This window comes from Passer domesticus, chromosome 14 (genome assembly GCF_036417665.1).
Source record: "Passer domesticus isolate bPasDom1 chromosome 14, bPasDom1.hap1, whole genome shotgun sequence".
NCBI classification, from domain to species: domain Eukaryota; kingdom Metazoa; phylum Chordata; class Aves; order Passeriformes; family Passeridae; genus Passer; species Passer domesticus.
In genome coordinates, this window is record NC_087487.1 from 15993348 (window position 1) to 16017162 (window position 23815).

A 23815-nucleotide genomic window follows, 5' to 3' on the forward strand; every position below is an offset into this window, starting at 1 on the left:
TTCCCACTAAGCCCCCCCCCAATAGATGATTTTAATCATACTTATTGATATTATCTACCTAATTATTTTTCATTATGCAAATGCGTCTCAATTGCTGTGTAATAATGTGATGGAAAGAGTTTTCAGTGCTTTAAAACACTTGCTTAACTAAATGCAGGAGACAACGGAAAACTGGTGTGAAAACCAGAAAAAAATTGGGCAGAGATTTTTTTTTAATAGCAACAGTGTTTTTATGTCTTTAATATTTTATAATTTGAAGTCACCTGAAAATTCAGTAAACTATGTAAATGGGAATGAGCAGTAATGGCAGTTTAAGCTTTAAAAATAATGATCTGTGGTTATGCGACTTTTTATCCTTAGTTAAAAATGACACTGGATTAAAATCTAACAGATTTCTAGTAAGTGCCAGGTTTTGTTACTTTGTATATTTGCAAAAAATGTAAATAACTAGCCTCTAGTTCACGTACATTTCTTAAAACATCGAGGGTGTCTTTTCCCAGGGAGAAGCGATATCCAGGGTTAGAAGATTCTGAAAAGTTTATTTGGAAGTATAATTGACAGAGCGTATTAAAAAAAAAAGGACATTTAAAAATAGAAAGACTTTTTTAAGGATTCCTCTGCTTAGAATTTAAAGATTATAAGGAGAAATATAATTAAGGGAGTTGCTCAGGACAAAATTACAGCATTCGATCTACGTTTTCTGACTTTTCAGGGTAACTGTATGATTGTGAGCTTAAATAATGTAGGCAGTGCTTTCTTTTGTCAGAACAAATTATTATAATTTTTAGCACTTGGTAACTTGCAATTTGTACTTTTTTTTCGTGTAGATAGTTAAATAAGCAAATAAGACTGCTTTGTGTTTTTTTTGTATACAGATTGTAATAAATTCAGTGGAGTTTTAGTTTTAAAACAAAGTAAATGGTTATTACTCTTGGTGAAAAAAACCCTGGATTGTCTGAAATAATTTATTGGATATATGTTCTCAGTGCATTTTTCTTATAAAAGTTGCTTTAGTGCTTTATTGTTTTGTTAAAGAAATGTGTGCATTTATATAAAACCCTCCACAAGTGTTGCTTCAGCCTTTATTGGAGCATCACTGTCTGCAGCTACAATTTCAGCCCTAAGCTTAACTTTTTTTTTTTTTGCAAAGTATGTGGTTTTCCTTAAACCTGTAATTAGTGTAATTAATAATTATTCCCTAATTGAAACGCAGGTTAACAAACTTCCATATGTAAAAAGTAAAGGGGGAAAAATGTCATTCATTCACACTGAGCTTTATAAGCCTATAAAACTCTTCAAAGGACTTCAAGATATCAAGCAATCTTTTATTCAGCTAAACCTACCCCCCACCTTCCCTCTTACACACACTTAAATACGCAGTATGCTCACAGCTTGGAAAAAAGCAAGAAAAGCCTTAATGGATCACTGATTTTAAGCAAAGAGGTAGGTATGTATTCCATATAAATGGTTTCCAAACCATTTTGGTGTTAGTATTAATAATTTTCATCAAATGCAAACAAGCGTCTGGGCGCTATAGAAAGCGAAGCTTTCAGCTGTGCACTTATTAACACAGCTTTTATTTCCAGCTCCAAACATCTAAAACAATTACACTGGAGCAACTGTGTAATTTGCTCCTTTCTTTGCTACACAGGTAAAGCCTTTTAGACAGAGGCTAATGAAGATTTAGGGGTAAAGTGGTGAGTTGAGGTCCGAATTTTGTCCGTCTTTATGCCCGTGAGTAATTAAACTCAAAATGAATAGACTGAGACAAATAACATCAGGAGAGGAATTCACATGTGCAGAGGTTGCAGTGCCCAGTTCGAGTTAGATACTTTACAACTGATGTAATAAATCAAAGAACAGAATAATTATTTCCCAATTTGCCGTGACACAGATATCTTGTCATCACCCTGGTTATATGTACCTTTAAGAAGTGGTGAATGCTAAAAATCTATTTAGCCACATCAGTGAAACAGAGCTAACACAGCAGGAAATGCTCCTTTGTCTTTTTTTTTTTTTTAATATAAAATCACTTGTCAAGATATTTGCTCATATTAGAAACCAAATATTTTCTATGTGGAAGTGAGGATCAGAATTTGTACCTGGGACATGGCTGTTTTTAGGTGTTAGCTTATTTAAATAATTTAAAATATTTTGCTGTTGGGGATATTTTATGTTCCTGGAAAAAAAAAAACACTAGAAAAGTCCTATATTTAGTTATGTGCTTTGTGAGCTGAAATGTTTATTTGCAGTTTAAAAATAGATTATCTTAAAATTTGCACAAAATATTTGTTATTTAGATTGGAGAAGTCTGAAGCGCAGGTATAGACCCCCTCACTCTGTGCTTTTTCTGCAGGCATTTGGAACTGATAGAGTTATTTGTTCAGAAATATTTCTTCAGTCATTTTTCTCTGTATTTAAAAACACAGCACGGAGCTAAAATTTAACATTCTGGTAAACTAAACACTAAAGTGTTCCCTTAATATCAAACTTTAATTTTAAAGTAGTAACAAGTCACGGAGAAATTGCTGCTGTGAGGTCCAGTGGCAGGCACTGAAATATTATAAGCTCTGCTTTCATAATGCTGCCTTTCAAAATCAGTTATCTGTAGTTATCTTAAAATTTGAGTGCTTTGCAGAAGACCAGATTTAAAGTTTCTCAGGAGAATATACTGTTTCAATCAGATAGTTTTATAGGGTGCACGTTAACAAAAATCCTTACAATTCCCTGTTATCTTTGTCCTTTTTTAAATGGGAGAGAGAATGCAGAGGATAATGACTTATGCTTGAATGCAGTTCAATGTATTTGTGTTTTATTGATAAAAATACACATCTATATATAAAACTAGGCAGAGTGTTTATTTGTTATTAAGTTAAAAAACGCTCTTGCGCTTCCTTCACCACGCTTTAGCAAGTTTGTCCTACTTGCATATTATTGATAAATATCAAATCCAGCTCAAATAATAAATTCTCAGGGTGACTGAAACAGCATCTTTTCCTGACTTAATCTGTCTCAACAGGTATGGATGTATTAAAAAAATAAATCTAAAAACCTTGCTGTCCTTTCAGCTTCCCTGCTGATGCCTGTCAACTTTTAAAAACCATTTTTAAGCTGGGGTTGGGAAGGCAGGGAGAGTAAAAGCTCTTTTCAATTACAGATGATCAGTGAGAACTGTGACATGATGGTCAAGCTTCTCTTAACTCTTAAGGGTGTCCTTCATAGTTCACAAATACGTTCAAATACTCAAATGTGTTTGAGATGTGCAGTGGTGGTAGGGGGGAGTCATATCTCTGCTGGTATTGAAGTTTTTTAGAGTTGCTAACAGGTGATACCCATTTCTACAGCTGAATCCACACACTGCATTACAAACTGGGGACCAAAATGTAGATTTATTGCATCTACAGGATCCTGCTGCAGTGTCCTCATAGATAGCAACAGTTTCTATTTTTATTTCTTGATCTTACTGCAAAAGTTTTTAGTATGTGCTTGTTACGAACTCCAAACTTATTTCACAGAATGGCAAATATCTAATAGCTAGAAAATTGGTGATATGGTTTAGTCGTGCCACTTAGAGATGTGTGTTCTCTAAAAATCAATACAATAAACTGGCTTGTTCATTATCTGACTAGTAAAGTGTTCTGTCTCAGTAGAATTTCATTTATACTGGGTAGGTCACCCAGGAGAGAAACAGAGCTCTTAGTTAACTACTACATTTTGCTTTGATTCTTAATTTGTGAGTAATTACAAAATATGCTTAACTATTAGTTTTCTCATATGAAAATAGCACAAATGCATTTGAATGCATTTCTTGCATAGATTTTTTTCTCACCTAAATAGAAAAGATGATGTTTTTCATTTAAGGATATAAGTTTAATCTATTGCTTGTAATTTGTAGATGGAAATATTCAAGCAGTGACAAAATCTCTGAATAGCCAGAATGAGACATTTTTTTCTCCTTCTGGTTCAGTTTCCCTAATTTCTTTTATGGAGTAATTTTAATAGACTAGATCAGTCTGACAAAACTATTTTGCAAAGTAAATTAACTATATTTTTGTGGCAGTACAGAGATCTCATAAAGGGCTGAATCTTCCAGCATTTTTCCTTGTAAGGAAAGTAAGGTCATATATGTGTGAATTTGCTCTTGTGCCAGAGTTGGAATGCGTAGGTAGGATACATATGCACATATTTCAAGTACTGGAAAATAAATCAATGTAAAATAGCAATTATTTAAGGTAGGGCATAGTCTTGACATATATCTAGGAAGTATTTAGCATCTGTGAGCATTATCATAGCAAGAAAGTAATATTGGAAATTAGCTTGGATTAATTTCAGTTGTAAAGCTGATTTTTTGGGTGTAAAATACAAGGTTTGAGCCTTAAATTTGTATTTTCCATATGCACTGCCAAATCTTCACCTTGTGCAGACAAAATGCTTCTGCTTTAGTTGGCAAAACACTTATTTCTACAAGAGGAAGATGCAGGCTACATCAAAAACATTCTGATTATTGCTCGACAGCTTTCAGCACTTAACACATCTCTAAGCATGTACTGGAAAACTACTTGGGAGGAGATGTATGTGCATGCATCTTACCCCAAAACACTCTAGAAACTGATTAATCTGTTTTGTTAATCAAAGATTTCATCTTCACATTACAGCACAGCCAGATTAGCAAAGATGTGATGGTGGGACACGGGATAATTTGCTAAGTAAAGTCAAAATTAATGGCAAATAAAATCGGTTTCCCTTTGTGGTTATTTCCAGCCAGCTGCATCCAAATATAAAAGAGCTATCAAAGGGAGTAAAATAATCAACCCATTAATTATTAACTCAGAACAACTTCAGAAAGCACTTCTTAAACCTCCATTGACATCATCCTGACAGGCTCCTAATCTCAGAAAGTTGTTGGTAAGAGTTGCATTAGGCTCAGCATGCCACCAATTCTGACTGGAACAACTGCAACTCGAGATGTGCTGCAGCAGAGATAGGAACACATGGGACAAGCTGCAGTCTCTTAAGACATCTGTGAGTAACATTTACAGCACAACATGCTGTAGAATTCCCCATGTAGCTCTACCTCTGCTGTCAGCATAATAGAGTTGTCAACAGCCTAATTGCAAGATGCAATATGTAGGGGGGTCATCCAAAAAAAAAGAAATCTCAGTGGAAAGTAACACAAATCAGCTGTCATTATTATAAAGCTGGACCAACCTTTGGCTAAACCATTTAAACCTCCAGATTAATCCCTAGATTTATCTTTATAGATTGGATCAAACTCAAAGTTTGACTGCAGATGAAAGAGGAACTTCAAAACGAAGGCTCTCATTTATGCCCATTAGACAATGCATTCGGCTAATGATCTACAACACACATTAGCCTGGAAACAGTGGTTTTAAGGCTTAACTGTTGCATCTTTTTTTCTTTTCATGTTATACTTCAACCTTCATTTCCAGCTTTTATTTCTTAAAACATTTTTGTCAGAAGGTGAAAATATTTTTTTTAATGAAAGATTTTTTTTTTCTGCCTTTTTCAGGTTTCTGCCTTTGCCTTTCTGCTAACTTACATGATTAAATATCTGGTCTAGAAGTTAACTTGGAAAGAGCTTATTTGACTATGTGGCATCAGTACATCTCTTTATTACTAAATGTATATGCTAAATCAATTAGTTAAATTAATTTGAACATTTTTTTTAGAATTCTATGTCACTGATATAAAACACAAGCAGCAAAACCCCCCAAACAATTAAAACCTCCCAATGTTGAAAAAACAGTAATTCAGTGAATTGGGTTGGTTTTTATAATGGTCATCTGAAGCTATTAAATTTATTCCTATGTACATTAAAAACCCGACATCACGAGGCAATTCTGCCTCCACTGTTTCTTTTTTGTTTTAAAAAAAGCCAAGCAAACTCAGTCAAAGCTATCCAGCCCCCTCCTCCCCCCTGCTGAAAAGCACAGGCTAGTAGTTTTTATTCTTAAAAAAAAATACTAGCCATTCTTTCATCTTATGGGGGGACATTTAAATTTAGAGTAATTACAAGACAACAAAAGCAGCACTGAGCATGAATGACAAAATGCAGCTCAACTTGATGTTTTAATGCAGTTTTCCCCTCTCATCAGGGATATTAACCCTTCTGACTGCTTCACTGAAGATTCTTACCCTTATTTCCCAGACCATAATGTGAAAGCCAGCTTATCAGAATATTAACAGTTTATAAGCATGGATGAATGAACAATGAGTTCAAGTATATAGTTTTCATATACTACCTCAAATTTCAAGACTCTGTATTTCTTGCTGTTTATGATATAGGCCTTGCAGGGAGCCAGGCAACAGAACTATTAGAATTGTTTCTGGCTGGATGTAAAGAAGAGAAAAGCAAGTTTACTGCCTTATCTCAATCAAAATAATTAGTTTCAAGAAAACTAGAACCAACATAATTTCCTCTTTTAAAAAATTGTTTCCTACCTTTGCTGGCCTGTTTCATCTGTTTCATTAAAGGTGCAACTTTTATTGATGCTTCTGCTCATCCTATGTTTTCATCAGTGTGAAACCTAAAATGCTCTTTGCCTAAAGTGTAGGTTAATATAATAGCTACTTGAAGCAGGAAACCTCTGCTATGTGTCTATAGTTGTCTTTATTTGGGCCTGTGCAGCATTTTGTTTGTCCTCTAGCCTTTTACGGCAGCTGGACCCTGACCTTCAAGTTCTTAAAAAGAGGGGGGGAAAAGTATTCTTTTCAGATTCCAAGTTCCTCCCTTTTTACCCTCCCACTGACACCGTCCCATTCAATACTAGAGATAACTTTATTCATCTATACATCATTGTATCAAATTCAATAGGCAAACTGCCTCAACATGCTTCAGAGCTGGACAGGGCAGTAATGTCTTCATTTTTTCTTAATGCAATGAGTTTCTTATCACAGTCCTTTCAAGCACAAAACAAACACTGTAACAAAAAATGATCTCCAAGTTTTTCCCACCCTGCTATTTCACCATGGGCTTATTTCTTTGTTCCATCTTTTAGTGGACAGCTACAGCTACAAAGATGTAAAATTGATTACATGCATACCTACCTAAAAAGGGAATTGGTGGGGGGGGGGGAATCTTTTATAATTAAATACTGTATTGAGAAGATTTACTTTGGGCTCACACCAAGAGCGTGGAAGTAATTTGTTCCTGAATCAGCTGTCATCCTTTAAAGAGGATACCAAAATTAAGTGGCATCTAAAAAAGCCAGTAGGAATTCCATGTCAACTGCAAATCTGGCTGATCACTATCTGAAAAGACAGACCTTTTTCCCAACTCTAGTCAGTGTGGATTTATACACCTAATGTTAGAAGCTCTCAACCTGTCATTAACCGCCAAGCTTGACTTTAAGCCAATGACAGCAGCTCCATGGATGTTAGGAGAGCTCCAGCAGCAAGTCCAGCTTTTCCTCGTTGTTCTGAGTCCTGCTCACCTGCAGATGAGTTTAAAGGAAGGGAATTGAATCCTTGTCCCACGTGTTTGTGTTGTAGCGTGGTTTAAGCTTGTTAGCTGAGCTAAAAAAAATGTTATGAACATACTGATAAGAGGAATAGATCAGTATTTTAATGAATCACTTCAAAGGTTTTGTAGTGCCTTTTTATTGTAGCATGAAATATGTAATATTAGGATACCTAAGTCAAGCTCATGTCTCATTGACATCTTTGTCTTTTAAATGGAAAGTGAGGCTGGAGGGGAAAAAGTTGGTTAAAATACAGAACTTCTGAAGTGCTTAAACCAGCTAATGGTAGTAGATCTCATTTTAGATTCCAGGGATGAAAAAGAAAGAAATAAAAAAATCAGACTTACATCCCTGACTGGGTGTTTTCCACTATAGGCCCTACATGTTTATGTAGAGGGTATTGCGAACGTTTGGAGGGATTTGGGAGTTTCAAAAGGAAGAAGTTTATACATTAGTGCTGCAAGTTGCAAAACACTGTTGATATTCAAATGTTTATTGTGTAAAATCTGGGATAAGCTTCAGCATGAGAGCTCCTTTAAGTGCCTACAACTATTGCTAATTCCCCTCAGCATTGAGGCTTGCACAAAGGCCTTAATCCAATTCCACTTTTTTTTTTTTTTTCAGAAAGCCTATGCTATTTTCTCTCACATAAACTAACAACACTATCCCATCACACTGCAGAATGGGTCAAAGAAAAAGGGCTCTGTGTTTATACTTCACCAACACTTTGTGTTTCTTGGCCAAGTATGGCAAGAAACTTTAAGTGGGTCCCCCAGGCCCCACGCCATCTTTAGAAAGAAAAATAAGCCTTCAGAGATTGAAACCACACTATTTTAGGCACTAAAAAACCTATGAAACGTCAACTATTCTTTCAGTCACTATCCCTGAAAAGAAATTGATCACCCCAGCCTCATTCTTCCAGCTCTGATTTAAATTATGGAACACAGGAATTGCTTTGATATGATAGTGTATTCTACCTAGCATATAAAATCCTTGGAGATATTTTAAGACTATTCTCAGATAATATTTGTGAGTGCACATTTTACTCTACTATGACACTGGTGCCTACTCATCAAAATGGCTTAAAGCAGTAAGTTCCATCAGAGAAAATAAATTATTATAATGTCTCTAGGTTTACTTTCATGAAGTGAAAAAGAAACTGTCCTGCTTTATAAAGCATATTTGTAATAATATATCAAATTATTCATCAATAACCTGTTCTGTACAGGAGATCCCAATCCAGCTCCAAGTGGTCAGGTATTCCCTGTGTATAAACCTTCACTTATTTCTGACAATGCCAGCAGTGTTGTCAAGGTTTAAACAACAACAAAGCCTGGGCTGCTTTGAGGCTTGACCTTCCACTGGCAGGAGGGGAGAGGCTGGTCTGGCTCCCATCTGATCATTTTTGAAAGACTACAACAAAAATTCTGCTACAACTAGTGAGGGTGCTAAAATGCCAGAGCATAAACCAGCCTTTAAAAAGGAGAGGGAAAGAAAAAAATTAGTTTGGTTTCAAGCAAGAATTAAAATTTATTTTATAATCAGGGCTGCTTCATTTATAGCATGAGAACTCAGGTATAGCACCAGTTGTGCTAATTTAGACAGCATCAATTCCAGTCTCTAGAGTAAGCTCATAGTTATTGTACCAGAAGGAATTCAGCCTGGAAGGGGAATCACTTACTGAAGGTTTTGACAAGATGGAAGTTATTCTCCTGTCACACAGACTTTGCTTTTGAACCTGTGTCTTAGTGGCCAAGTGAAATCTTCTTGTGATGTTTGGTTTAGGTTTGTCTGTTTTATTTTTTTTATTTGTTTGGGTTTTTTTGCCGTTTGTTTTTTGTTTAGGTTTTTTTTCCTTCTCTCTGATTATATTTATGCAGCAAGTGCAGTATTTATACAGCTAGTGCAGTAAACTCAAATGAGTTTTTAAATTCCATTAATTATGTTAAATACGCTTCGTGTCCCCATAGGTTTTGCTTTCCTGAAGGGTTTTAGTTTGTCCTGGGGACCTGTTTTTGCCCACCTCTCTGAGGGTTTGTCCCCACGGGGACACCCAGGAGGGAGGGAAGGACCTGCTGCCCTCCTGGCCCTGCGCTGCCCCCTGCAGCCCCACGAGCCCTGAGCTGTGCCCAGCTCCCATTTCCCCGGGGTCAGAGCAGTGGGACACGGCCACAGATGTGGTGAGCAGGGGCTGTGCCATCTGTGGGGTCCGTGTTGTGCTCAGCAGTGAGGCTGCAGCAGGGCTCCAGCGCAGGTTGCTCGTGAATTCACAGGAAATTAATCCACTGTTCCATCAGAATGTGATCAGATGCTGGAGACTGATGCTTGATGGCTGCTTTGAGGCACTGTTTCTTATCAAATACTGAAAAAGCACGTTTTCCAGGATGGTTTATTTCTTTCAGCACTTTTTCTGGAGTAGTTCATGTGTTTCCATGGGCTCTTCTCTCCTGACTGGCTTGTAGCCTTTTGGATCATGTCATACCTGTTGGCACACATGGATTAGCTGAGTGTTGAAGTCACACTTTGAGGGTTTGTCTTCTTTCTGAGTGGTTTGCAAAGCTATAGCTGTAAGGGGGTTTTATGTGGGTTAAAATCATCCTGCATATACATATACACAAAACTTAATTATTGCCTGGGTTGCGTTTAATTTAGTTTGAGCCTTGTGGCAGGGCACAGCCATGGGTTTTTTCCACTGAAACTTGTCACTAAAATGCATGTTTCTGGAACATCCTCTTTTTTGTTTTATCCTTTGTGAAAAAAATATACTTGTGCAAAATAAAAACCCCTAATGTGCTCCCCTGTAGGCTGTGCATTAAAGTTAAACCCCTAAATATTTCAGAATAGCACCAAAATTCTTAATAAAATTTTTGTTTTGCTATACTGCAGGAGTTAAATTAAACACATGCATTTTATATCCACAAACACATGAAGAAAAGTTCATTTTGCCCCAGGAAATAGAAAATCTGGGATTTTTTTTTTTTAGGATCATCAAATGACTAAATCTTTCTGGTGAGAGATTAATTTCTTCTGCATTGTGCTGTGTGCAGTGCTTATTGTGGAGAATTTATAAGAGTTGATATTTTAGTTGACTGACAAGTCTCTCAATGTATTTAACAACTTTAATTATACTTGTCATTTTCAAAATGAGTGAAGAAATGTACAAAACCAACAGAAATATGTCAGTTGGTTATTAGTTACAGCAAAATCTCTCTTTTATCTCTCTTCTCTCGGGTGGAAACCATCCTTTCTATTAAATAGGAAGTCAGTTCAAAAACTTGAGACCCATCACTGTCTTCAGGGTTTTTAATTACCCCTCTGCCTTTTTCTCTTTCTTTTGGATTGTTGCTGTGTTAGATGACTTCTGTGTTTTCAGATTTCCTCCTTGCCTTGCTGTCAGCACATGGCGTCTTTCCTTTATCATGTCATGCAATCCAGATCCCTGGTTGTCTCGTTTTGGTGCCACACTTGCTGGGCAAACCTGTCCTTTGTGAGGGGGAATGTGCCTTGTCATCACGAGAAAAGGAAGGGACAAACAAGCACTGGGACTGGGAGCAAGGAATTGAAGTGGAGGAACTATGCAGGAACTGGTGGGTGGGGTTTTTGCCACCTAAAAAATCCCCCTGGGCCCCACTAGTACTTGTTAAAGTGAATATCTTGCTATTTTATAAATCAACTTTCCTTAAAGGCTGCATTTTCCTTTCCCCTGTGCTTGTGGCTCGGTCTTTCCTGCGTGTGCAGCTTCTTTCTGTTCTCACTGCTGTGCTTCACTGAAAGGTTTCCGTGAAATGTGGATGTCTTAGAGGGTTTCCTTTTGGCCTGGCATGGTGCTTGGAGGTTCCTTCTGTGAGAGCTGGAGGTTTGGATCTAATATCAAAGGGTTTAAAGCTAATGATTTTAAGTATGGTTGAATTTTATTGCTCCTCTGGTGGGCTAAAACCTTCAGCAACTCTTTGACCTCTTTCCAGTCAATCCAATTCCATCTAATACTCTGTGACTAATATGGTGGATATTTAATCTACTTTGCTGCTGAAATTACTTTTAGAGTCACTTTTTCCTGAAATCTTCCTCTTTAGAGAAATTGCTGATCGTAAGCTCTAAATATGTTGCATACTACCACATAGGTTTTTTTAGAGAAAAAGCTTTTCCTTTAGTAAAAGAAAATTAAGAGATGTAATTTTTCTTTATAATATAAATGAAATGAGGGGTTATAATTATATTATGAAAGTAAAAGCCAGGTTAAAATGAAAAATTGACAGAAACCTCTCTGATGATGCTGGTAATAGAGATACTATGATGAATAGCCACACCTTAGCCAAATATTTCCTGTAATGTAATTAAGCTTTGAAGAGAAAATTAAAGAAAGCTCCTAAAGACAGTATTTCCACCCTTTAGGCAGTGCTTAGTTAAAATTTGGAACACGGATCTATCTCTTCATATAAGTAGCACTAAGAAACTGTGCTTAATTTTGCTTACAGTATATTTTTTTTCTTAAAAAATGACCAAACAAAATGGTTGAGGCCACGGTTGAAAATTCACCATAGTGCCTGTGATACTTGGCTGCTTTTCCCTGTTGTCATCTCTTTAAGACATCCAGGATTGCAAGGATTCTGCAGAGTGCAAACAGGAGCAAAAGGGATTTGCTTATCTGATTTATGTGAGGACCCACCAAATTGGGTCATGGATAACGATCTCTACATCCACAATCCTGTGCCTTATAATTTAGTCATGGGCATAGGCACATTGAATTCAGTGGGCTTGAGTAATTTGAATTTAATGGAATTATTTATACGCCTGAAATTAGGCATTTAGGCAAGTTTTTGCAGGATTGTGGCATTAACCTTTTCCATATGTAACCTCTTTAAATAAGTGTACCATTGCATCAGGTGAGGCAGTGCAGAGTTCAAGTCTCAACTTTCTGTCTGAATCCAAAGCAGGCTGATTTAATAGCAAAGGTGATATGAAATGAGATTTCTGGTCACTAAGAAAGATGGGCTTGCTGTGCCTGGAAGCTGAGGCTTCCACTGCAAGGAGGGAATGCAAAGAAGAGTCTTAATTCTCTTACCTGCACCAAGAATACTATTGGTGCAATAACACAGTGCTAAATAAAGGGTGGAGGTGAGAACAAAGCTTTGAACTGTTCCAAGAGTGAATCTGAAAGCAACCTGAGAATAGGAACAATGGTAGGAACAGAGAAGGTGAACCCTCAAGGTAGAAAGTTCTTGATTAGCCTGTGGAAAGGAACGTGTTGTCTGCAGGAGCTGGGAACTAGACTTGGTGATCCAGCTCAGCTTTCCTAAAAAGTTATCTCAAGGGATGAGATGCATTAAGGTAACAGTAATGGAGAAGATTGTGCTCTACTACTCTTGCAAGAAAGTGAAGGGCTTCACTCTTCAGAGCTGCCCATATGGCAAATTTCACATGTGCTAAAATTAAGAGAGGGGTGAGGTGACCCAGCCCACATGTACCAAACATCCGTCCCGCTTCGCATGGAAGCGTGTGCCGAGGGAGTTGGCGGAGAGCCTGGGGCATTCTGTGATACAGCCTTGCTGAAACAGGGACCCTGGCTCACAGGAGCAGGAGGCAGGCCTGGGGTGTCTTTAGAGCATGTAGGAAATACCTGGGATCTGTGGATTTCCATCAGAAAAACTCCCAGTAAGAGTTTAGCTGCTGACATGAGTGCTGATTGCTGCTGGAGAGCATGAAGGAATGGTTGGTGTTGGGATGGGATTACTGTGTGGATCCAACTGGATGGTCTGCCCTGCAGGCCACTGACAGTAAATGTTCTTCTGCCTGTAAAATCATGGAATTAGAATGGCTAGGGTTGGAAAGGACCTTAAAGGTCATCCCCTTCCATCCCCTGTCATGGGCAAGGACACCTTTGACCAGACCAGGTTGCTCCAAGCTCTGTCCAACTTGTCCTTGGACACTTCCAGGGATGGGGTATCCACCACTTGCTTCAGACATTGGTATTTGTAGAGAGTTCAGCTCTTGAGATACAGCAGAAAGAAATACAGGGTTACTTTCTCACCTTTTTTACATATGGTTGATGGGCATAAATTGCATATAAAAATGCAAAAATACGTAGCTATGTTTATACTCCTCCTCTTTTTGTCTGATGAGTTGAGCTGTAATAGAGGGAACACAAGTGATGTATTAAATTTCTTGAACACATGGATAAAATAAGCCAATGTGAAAACCACCATGTGCAGTTAATTTATAGACAAATATATTTGGAGCAGGTACAAACAAAGGTGTAAAGTACTATGTTTTAACAGATTTTCATGCCATATGCATTTGCTTTTACTGCCTGAAGGAAAAAAAATGATTGAACCAGATAGCTTAAAAAAAAGTTAAAATACCTTTTGAAAATTAACTTTTTTAAAATACAGGAACACTACTCTTCATGGCTTATTAGTATGTTAACAGTTTTAACTATTTTAGATTATTTTTAATAAATTAATGACTTTTTCTTGGCCACTTATTTAAGAAAGCAAATTCACAACAAAAAAAGCCCTGAACTTTGACGTTCTTCCTTGTATTTATTGCATATGTTTGGAAATTACCTAATTTTAGCAATTCACGTGAAAACAGTGGTCACATCTCATCATTTGAAATTAGGTCTGACAGCTCAGAAGTTAAACCAGTTTAGCTTATTTTAACAGCTACACTTGAGTGAGTCTGGGTTATTAAACTCTTTGGGAAACCTTGCACACTTTATTAGGGAAAGGAAATTTATACAGTGGTAAGAAGAAAAATATATGTAATTGCCAACACATACATAGTAACTCTGGTAATAACATCACTTTGTATAGATTGCTGGTATCCAGTACAGAACTGTGCTTTTGTGTGAAGGGAATTATATTGGCATGACCAACAGCTTCCCCTAAAACAATTCTCAAGACAAACACGAGTGGCTCTTTTGGGAAGCTAAATTCAGTGAAGTGAATTTTACCCAAAGCATTACTTCTTCAGACAGAACTCTTTATTCCAACATATATATAAAATTTGGTCAAAGCCTGCAACTAAATCTGAACATGAGGTTTGTCCCCTGCTGTGGTGGAGCTGTGGGAGAATATTGAGAAAAAGGTTTATCCTCTCTCCTGTCACAGCTGCTGTCTCAGACATGTTCATTCAGCTGCATGTGATGTACCTGTAAGGATCATGAGTCTCTTCAGAGAAAAGAAGAGTCTTGCTCACCATATATATGATGTTTCTACTGCAAACTCTAAGTTTTGTATACAACCTATTTAGATTGATATTTTAGATCTCTTCCAACATAGCAGCTTTTCCAAACTTTGACTGTGTCTTAAAAAATTCAGGGGGAGCAATCTTTGTTTTCCATATCAAGTAATTTGTTAATGACTGAATATCACTGCTGCATATATTGCTTGTTCTCCCTCCTTAGTTTTTCTTCCCTGTTTATACATCAAGCATTACAAACAAATTTTAGTCACAGCTGGTGATCCAGCATATTCTTATCTACTTTGAAAATTTGTGAGTGTATCCCTGTTCTATTTGCTTCTGGTTTGTTGATATGTACACTATGCAGCAGTAGATCAAGACAAGCTAAGGCACATCTTCACAGAAATGGCTGTTTTTTGACTGATTCCCTATTAGCAACATGTTGAGAGCCATCACCCAGTTTTTAATCCCTTTAACATATGCACAATTTAGTTTTAATAAAAATATCATGTCGTACTGATTGTGTCTGTGCATTATCAACAAAACTTGAAGCCCAAAATATCTCTGTCAAAACTGTTTGCCAAGGCTTATTTTCAGTATGTTTGCTGGCCAGCGTAAGGCCAGCACCCTTGCCCTGAAGTGAATGTTTTAAAGGCTTGTAAAATATTTCAAACTGACAATAACTCCTAATATTGGCTGGTAGAAGATAAGTAGGAACATATTTTGCTGTGTTTCGTAGTCTAGGTAAATACCAAGGTTTCAGTAAGTATTCAAACAGATGCTTAGTTGTCTTCATTATCTCTCATGAGTTATTAATCTTAGATTTTAGTGAAGAACAGTGACTTGGGTGCTGACAAGGAACTTCAGGTGAGGCTTGCTGCAAAAGTGTGAGGAGCATGCTCAGAAATCCCAAGGTCATGCATGACCACTGTTGCATGACCTAATGCTGCTCTCCTGCACAGTCAAGGTAATCTATGAGCTAAATGACAATAATTTCTATTAAAAAGCCCTCTAGAAAAGGAGGAGAGTGTGTGAAAACTTTGCTTGCTGATACATTTTCTTTCTTTGATCTATCTGAAACAAATGGAATGCATTAGTGCTGTTTAACTTTGCCACAAACTGTCAAAAATGGGGAAAAAAGCTGTCTGTAGTGTTGATTTTCAAAATTCTACTGCCAAAGGTTTTTCTTCTTTAAGGAAGAAGAATGAAATGTCCTCTTCGCTGCTGTGGCCATTATATTTTATTTTCAGAAAATTATGCTGTCTCAGTACTTGAAACTTTCAGTACAGGTGGGCAGTGTGAGTGTGATTGCAAGAGATCATTCCAAGCAGTCCATGTGAACGCTAATTATTAGGACAGGAGAGAAGAAAGGCAGGTTTAATGTACTTACATATCAAGGGCTAGAGTTATTACAAAATCTGCTTTTGGTTTGGAAAAATCACATATCATGATTATCATATCATTAGAGCAGCTTTCAGTGCCTAAAGGGGCTACAGGAGGGCTGAGGAGGGACTTTTGACAAGGGCATGGAATGGCAGGACAAGGGGGAATGGCTTTGAACTGTAAAAGGGTAGGGTTAGATTGGATATTATCAAGAAATTATTACCTATGAGGGTAGGGAGGCCCTGGCAGAGGGTGCCCAGAGCAGCTGTGGCTGCCCTTGGATCCCTGGAAATGTCCAAAGGCAGGTTGGATGGAGCTTGGAGCAACCTGGGATAGTGGAAGGTGCCCCTCCCTATGGCAGGGGTGAAATCAGACAAACTTTGTTCCCTTTCAACCCAAACCATTCCATGATTTTATGGTGATGAATGTGGTTTTAATACTTAGGCAGATGTGGAGAATGTAATGTGATCAAAAGGTGACTGTTGATAATTTCTGGGATGTTTGGGGACTTAGAATGATGAGGATAACTGGAGTAGTGTTTGTAATCCCTAGTTAGCAAAGGGAGAGGCAGAAGGCTGTTAACTTCAGGAAAATCTATGGAGAAGTGCAAAGGTATTAGTAAAACATGACTCTGTATTTGCTCTACACGAGGTAAAATTCTAAGATTATGCAGAACTAATTTGGGGAAAAGAAGAAGAGAAGCATTTGGAAAAGACTGCCATAGTGGGGCCCACAGAAGAGGCAAGTGGAGCAGTCAGCATATTCATTGCAGATATATATTTGGAAAAGAAACAGAATAGTGAAACTGTGCCTTACCTCAGAAATGTTTTCACAAGTCCTGTGTCTGGCTTAAAAATGAGGGCTCAAATTTGTGAAAATGCAATCAATCATTTTTCCTGTTTGGCAGATGAAAAGATAATTTTCAATCTTAAAAGATGACTCCTGGATGTTTGCATTGATGGGAGTTTCTCTTCAAAGCAATTTAAAACGATTGCCTGAGAAAACCTGATGTAATTAGGTTTACAGCCTACTTCCAGGTTTACCATAGATCTTTTGCTTAGAAAAATAAGTTGACACAGGTTTTCTCTTTGCAGGCTTCAAATGTAAGAAGCTTTTTATCACAGCTGTTATCACTTGGTTCTCTTCTCCATTAGCGCATCCAGTAAATATTTAAATGGCAACTTTATTAAGGAAGTTGGGATTTTAGAATCCTTGTGGGTAATCCCTTCCTCTGACTAAGGGCAAGGTGGCAGAATTCAGCTCCAAACTCCCACAAGTGCATTTGAAATGCTCTCTGCGTTTTGGTAGATGCAGGTGTATGTGTGTAACAATACACACAAGGTCTCAGTGTATGACTGCATAAAAAGTATGTTTCAAAAGAATATATTCATCCTGTGGACCATCTGAGTTGTGAAACTGAAACTTTGCAAAGTGAAGTATACTTGAAATACATAAAAGAAATTACTTGAATTATCTGCCATTCAAACACAAGGACTACTGTTTTGTTTTTATGAATGCAACGTTAGGCTTACAGTGGTGGTGGTGGGAAAGACTTTAAAAGAAAGTCACACCAACAGCTCAGTGGGAAATGCTGGTGTCTTGCAGCACAGGAGCCAGTGCAGTAGGTAAAAGCACAGGGGTGTAATCAAGGCACTGCAGCAGCATCATGATTATTGTCACTGGCAGCACAGTGGGACTTTGCATGTAGTGTAAGCCCAAAACTGGACTATGGTAGAGAGATTGGGAAACTGGCAATTAGAAAAAAAATAAGTGGTTTTGAGTGCCAAACTATTCCTGCCTGAGTCTGATCAAATGCCCAGTTTAACCAATGCAGACATGCATTGAGTTTGGTAGGTACTGGAACAGACTCTGTGATTCAGGTTTCCCCTTGGTTTATGCTGTTTATTTTATCAGACTGCTGCCAGAGTGACCTTGAGAATGACCTTAAGAAAAAGTCAAATTACACTTCTGACTTTCCTCTTATTTTGTTTTTTGGGCAAGATAAGAGAATCAGTAATAAGCAGAGAGAGAAGAAACCATGTGAAATACTCTCCTCGTCCTAAAATGGGGAAAGAAAGAAAGAACTCTTTTAAGAATCAAAAGCACAATAGGATGTTTTTCCAGGAGACAGGGTTTTTTCCTCCTTTACCAGATGTGGATCAGAAATGGCATCCTGAACCATTTAGGGTTATATCTGTGGGGATTCATCTTTAGTGCTGAATTCACTTTTGCATGGCATGAGGGCCACGTGATTCTCAATCACTTTTTTGGAAGACACAGAAATTTTCCCCAAGGCAGACCCGATGGATGCTAGTGAGACCTCATGTGAGAGTCCAGGACAGGTTCAAAGTGGCTGGTACCTCACTGCTGGGCAGTTTTGGGATAAGTACTGATCCTCAGCTCTTTTTCTCAGGTTCATTTACATGGAGTGGAATTTGGCTTCTTACCTTGTAGATCCATTGAGGACTAGAGCTTTATGTGCTAAGCAACATGGAAATGTAAGAAAAGCTCAGGATTAAACAGTAATCTATGTTGTAGTAGCAGCTATATATTAGTAGTACATGCAGTGACTAAAACTGCACCAGGGAGATTAAATTCCAAGTCTGCTGAAGGCGTCCACAATCTGGGCAATCTGTTAAAGGACTGTACATAATGAATGTTGTACTTTGTAGCTGAATGCTTAAAACTCATTTTCACTCTCTGTTCTCTCAAACTGAGGTTGTCAAATTGGTGCCAAGTAAGACAAGTTTATAATATCTATTATGTACCTTGGAAGTTGGTGGGAGCTAGTTCCACTCAATTTAACCATGTTGCTTTTGAGGACAATTTGTTCTGACCCAGCATGTGAAGCCTGTATATGAATCAGCTGTTTTACATATGTCACCAAAAGAACTTCTATGAATGATTTTTTTTCTGTTAATTCAAGCAAGTCTGAGGGGGCTGAGAGAACATGGTTTGCACAGAACCAGTTAATGAGAATGTATTCTTTAAGGTTGATTTCCCTTCTCCAATTCAGCTGAAGAAGGATCTTATGTTTAAATTACTTGAGTTGGACTCAAGAGAGGTGGGATCCATGCTAGTGGTGGTTTTTCAGCCTCAGTGTAAGACTTTGGGCAGATCACCTCTCTCTCCTGTGCCTATGTTTTTTTCTGCTGCTGTTTAAAGAGGGGAAAATTTTAATAATCTTTGTTATTTTTTGGAAATATTTGAGCTACAGGCTCAAGAAAACTTGTGGTATTAGCAAAGCAGAATAAGATCTGCATTCTGAATAATGACACATCTGAGAAAACTGTAGCCTTCCATTTGAAAGATGCACTTTGATTTGTTGTTGAGGTGTAATTTGGCCTATGCATGTGTATCCAGCACTTTAAATTTGAACTGTGCAAATTAACTATGTAGATTTTATTGATAAGAGCTCTGAAATGCATGTGGCCATGCGAGTCATATGATATTCTTGTCCCTGACTGTGTAAGCTAACTTTAAAATTTCAAGGAAAGATGTTCTAATTTTCATAGAAAAAGTAGATGATTAAGAGAACCTTAAACAGTTACAGTTCTTTCTGGGTGGATTTTTTGTCAAAATACTCACAAGTTAATGAGTAAGGCTGTATTAATTTATTTTCTTTTGTGCAAAGCAATTCTATATAATTTTATTTGACAGCTGTGAGTTTGGATACTGCTTTGGTTTATGTGAAAGCTTTGGAGTTCTGGTTAAGGTATTTAAATACCTAACTCAGAATACAGAATAAAGTGATGGCAAGCAGGGGAGGAGACCCCATATTGTATTTCTTAATTTGGGCATTGGGGGGGTGTATTACGAATGAATAAAATCTATGTTTTATCAAGACACCATACTCATACGAGTAATGATTAGATTAAAAATGTGAAGCCAAACTTGTGTAACTTTACCACACAAGATCTACCTCTGAAATGCTGGGTATGTCCTGCTATTAGAGAGGAAACAACCAATCCATCTAAATGCAATAAAACAATAAAAAGTCATTAGTTGTGTTTGGTGACCTCTCAGGCACAATTAGATGTTGTCTGAGAGTCACCTGTGCAGTGTTATAAGGAGCTGTGTTGCAGGGAATACAAACACAGACCACTCAGGCTGGTGATGAATAGTTATGCCAATTGTGATTGCACTCTGATTTTCTGTTACATATCCTCTAAGGTACTGCAAAAAGAGAGCTGCCATTTTAATGAATCTTTCTGGTGTGTAGAGAAAGACAGTATAGTCAAGCATAGGTCATCTATAGCCCTTAGTATCAGCTGTACCATACATGGCATTATATCATAATACCATTTTATCCCTCATGATCTTTGATCAGTGCTAATGATCAAAGTTTGCATAGCAGCCAAGAGAATCATGAGACAGTAGATATTTATAGCTTATGGCCAATTCTGATTACTCTATAGCAGCTTTCCCAGTGTTCTGTAGTTTGATTGATGTCATTGGCATGCTCCGGCATTCAGAATATATCAAATAAATTTGCTATGCTTTGAACATGAAAGGGAAGTAAAACACTGATAATTTAAGAAACCAGAAAAGTAGGGAAGATAGGAGATACACATTGCTGCATGTCCTTTGGCAACTAACGCCACACAATGCTTTCAGCAGTACTGTGCATGCAAATTGCCAGTCATCCTCTCTGAGGCAAGGCTTTACTTCCACGGTGAGAGCTCTGCTATTCAAAGGGGCTGGTAAATGAAATCTGAACTGCATATGCTGCAATGGAGAGGAGGACAGGAGCAGGAGACAGCTGTTTGGGGTGACTGCTTTACAAGCAGAAGCCTTTCAGTTCCATCAATCAGACAGTGTGAAAGGCCCAAATCCACAGACACCAGCATCCCACCCCCTTTGATCCCGATCCTAATAGCGTGCCAGTCACCGATGGAAATGCATTACAAAGTGAGAATGGTCCATTTTCTTCCTCCTTTTGCTGAGAGTCTGTATTTATCAGATTTAACTAGTTAATGGTTCTGCCCTCTCTCTCCCGCGTGCTGCAGAGGTGCCAGTTGTTTATTGTCACTGGGCAGATGAAGCCTCAGCAATCCCTGGGATCTGAGGGAGAGGTTTGGCTGAGGCCTGCAAAGGGTTAAGCATCAAAATCAATGGCAAAATGGTTTCTGTGTTTTCCTCATGGAGACAGGGTTTGGTTGAGCCCCATGAGGCCGTGCTGTGCGGGGTGGGTGACACAGATTCCCGTGACAGGGAACTGGTGGTGGCCTCGTGCTGAGCCTGCATCTCTGGTTTAGGAAACGTGTGTTGTGTCTCTGCCACAGCCTTTGTGCCTCTGTCAGCACTCTCTGCCAACAGCAAGCCCAAGGTTGCTCACCAAATGAGTTTTTTTCTACCTGTGAGGCTGCAGGCACAGCTGCAGCGTGTCCTTGAGCTCGTGTGGCACCTTGTCTGCCCAAATCCATCAGCCATGTATGAAATAGCTGTGAAGATGCTGGGGAGGACAGACTGTGCAGGAGGGAAAGCGTGCCCTGTTGACAGGTGAGAGGCCATGAAGATGCTCTGAGTGATATAAACTAGATGGTCTTAGGCCTCGGATTTTTGTGGTGTAAGCTTCCATCTGTGAAATGGGCTTTAAAAAAATATTCCTTTGTCTGTCATGCCTCTATAAGCTCTTTTGGATGTCTGGTACCTAGCCCAAGGGCTCTGATTCCAAGCCCTACGATAATGAAAATAATACTTCTGTATAGAAGGCTTGTGGAACCTGTCCCTTCATCTGTAAAAGTCACTGTCTCATTTTTTCCAGAGTGAAGCATCTTATTATCAGGCTTTCTTACTGATTTGCAAACACGAACATTTGCAGGGTAATAAAGAAATGGGCAGCACACTTGGGTGATCTTCTGCTTTTTTCTTCTTTAAAAGCAATTTTCTTGGCAGTGAGTACGATAACAACAGAGTTAAGCTATGTCATTAATTTCCATAGATGGTAGATGGAGAATGTTAAATTCTAGGCACCTGAGTGAATCATCAAACTCTTCTACCACATAATGACTCTAAATAATCGTATTCATCATAATTAGTACCGTTAATAATGTTAAAAATAAACACTTGTACCTCAGACCATTAGTAATAGTAATCTTGTCATCGTCCATGAAAATTGCTAGGCCTGGTTATTTTTCACAGTGGGGAGCAGATACATGAGGTATGTAATTAAAATATTTATTACATATTTGATAGAGCTTTGACTATCATTATTGTATTACCAATGGCCTCATTATTATACTTTCAATATGTTACTTTGTATATATTGTGTTTAATAAAGTGTTAAAAAGTGGCTTTGGGTTTCTGAGATCAATATATGTTAGGCAGAAAAATGTACATGAATCGAGAGGTATGGAAGAAATGGGATTCAAACTGTGGTTAAATGAATTTCTGTCATTCAGCCCTGTGCTAAGAGGTGACACAAAGCTGACACCAAGCTAATCCTAGTCATAAATCCCCAAAATAGAATTTAAGTGATACTTAGGTGATATTTAATGGTTATTTTTACCTGAGTAGATTAAATGAAAAGAGTACTAGTTAGCTGAATGGGAGAAATGAGTTTTAGAAAAGAACAATGTGTTCTAAATTTTTTTGCTCTTTTAGCTACAAGGTTCTTTTCTGGTAACCTAAACATGAATTCTTCTAATGTCCATAGGGGCAAGCAGTGCTTTTGCATGCTAAACTGAATTAGTGTGAGCAAGGGGCAGGTGTAATTTGAGGATAGATAATAGTGACAAAGCACATCTTATTAAAAGGGATGGTGCATTTAAGTTTGCAAAATCTTTTGTCAGGAGGGTTTTTTTGTTTGTTTCTTTCTGTCATGATTAATTGCCCATTTACTCCTGCCTGTATTTAACAGAGTTTTGCAGGTTTAAGTTTGTAGCCATTATTTGAAAGTAGTGTCATCATTTTCCTGTAGTAAGCTACTGTTTCCATCTGTTTCAGATCAGGACATACTTACTCTAAAAGTAAAAGCTCTAGAGCTAAAACAGATCCCACTATGATGCCTGCATCCTTAATCCTGAAGGATTTTGAGGAGTTCTCTAGGATGCTGGTTGTGCTGTCTGTTCCTGTTGCCTTTCTTTGCAGCATTCAGTGGATTTTGTGGTATCTTTCAGGAAGAGAAAATCATTGGAGATGATTTCACTGTGAGAATGGACCAGATTTTTTTCCATTTTGAAAGGTGTTTTTGCAAAATTTTCAGTATTTCTTTTAACTGTTGCATTTAAACACTACCAAAAGAAACAGTTTCCAGTCAGTTTTTTTTTTTAGTAACTTCATGACGAGCCTTTAATGTACTTTTATTCCAAAACACCTCCACACCTTCTGAAGCTTAAAAGATAATTAAGTAATGAAGTTACTCAACTATAGTTTAAAAAAGTAAAAAAAAAAACCAAACTAGCCCCCAACCACCAAACCAGGTTATAAAATGTTTCCTAAATATGAAATTGTTTTGGATGGACAAAAGGGACTTCTCTACAATTCCTGTCAATGCTGAAAACCTTGTTCAAAGGTGTGGTAGGGAAGAGTGACAGCATCACTTTCCTGGGAGCAGCTGATGGCTGTACAGACCAGGCATTTTGATTTGCTTATTCATAAACTGGAATGAAGGAAAACCCAAAGATGCCAGAGGTATTTTCCAGCCTTTGTGTGCATGGCTGCCATCCTAACACTGATTCTGGGTCAGAATTCTGCTATTCTGTTGACTGAGCACAATTTATGGGGACGTGACCCCTGTCTTGCTGTGCTGCAGAGCACTGAGGCAC

The 23815-nt window shown here is 37.9% G+C and overlaps 2 long non-coding RNA genes across 3 annotated transcripts in view; one reads left to right on the forward strand and one right to left on the reverse strand.

Annotated features, from left to right (window-relative positions):
• Positions 1-6656, reverse strand: part of LOC135280990 (uncharacterized) — a 35383-nt gene extending 28727 nt beyond the window's left edge. Inside the window, exon 1 of the long non-coding RNA XR_010347788.1 lies at positions 6463-6656. This is a non-coding gene — a long non-coding RNA (uncharacterized LOC135280990). The remainder of the gene's footprint in view (positions 1-6462) is intronic.
• LOC135280989 (uncharacterized) overlaps positions 1-23815 on the forward strand; it is a 96289-nt gene that overhangs the window by 8608 nt on the left and 63866 nt on the right. The gene's annotated exons all lie outside the window — the stretch shown is intronic.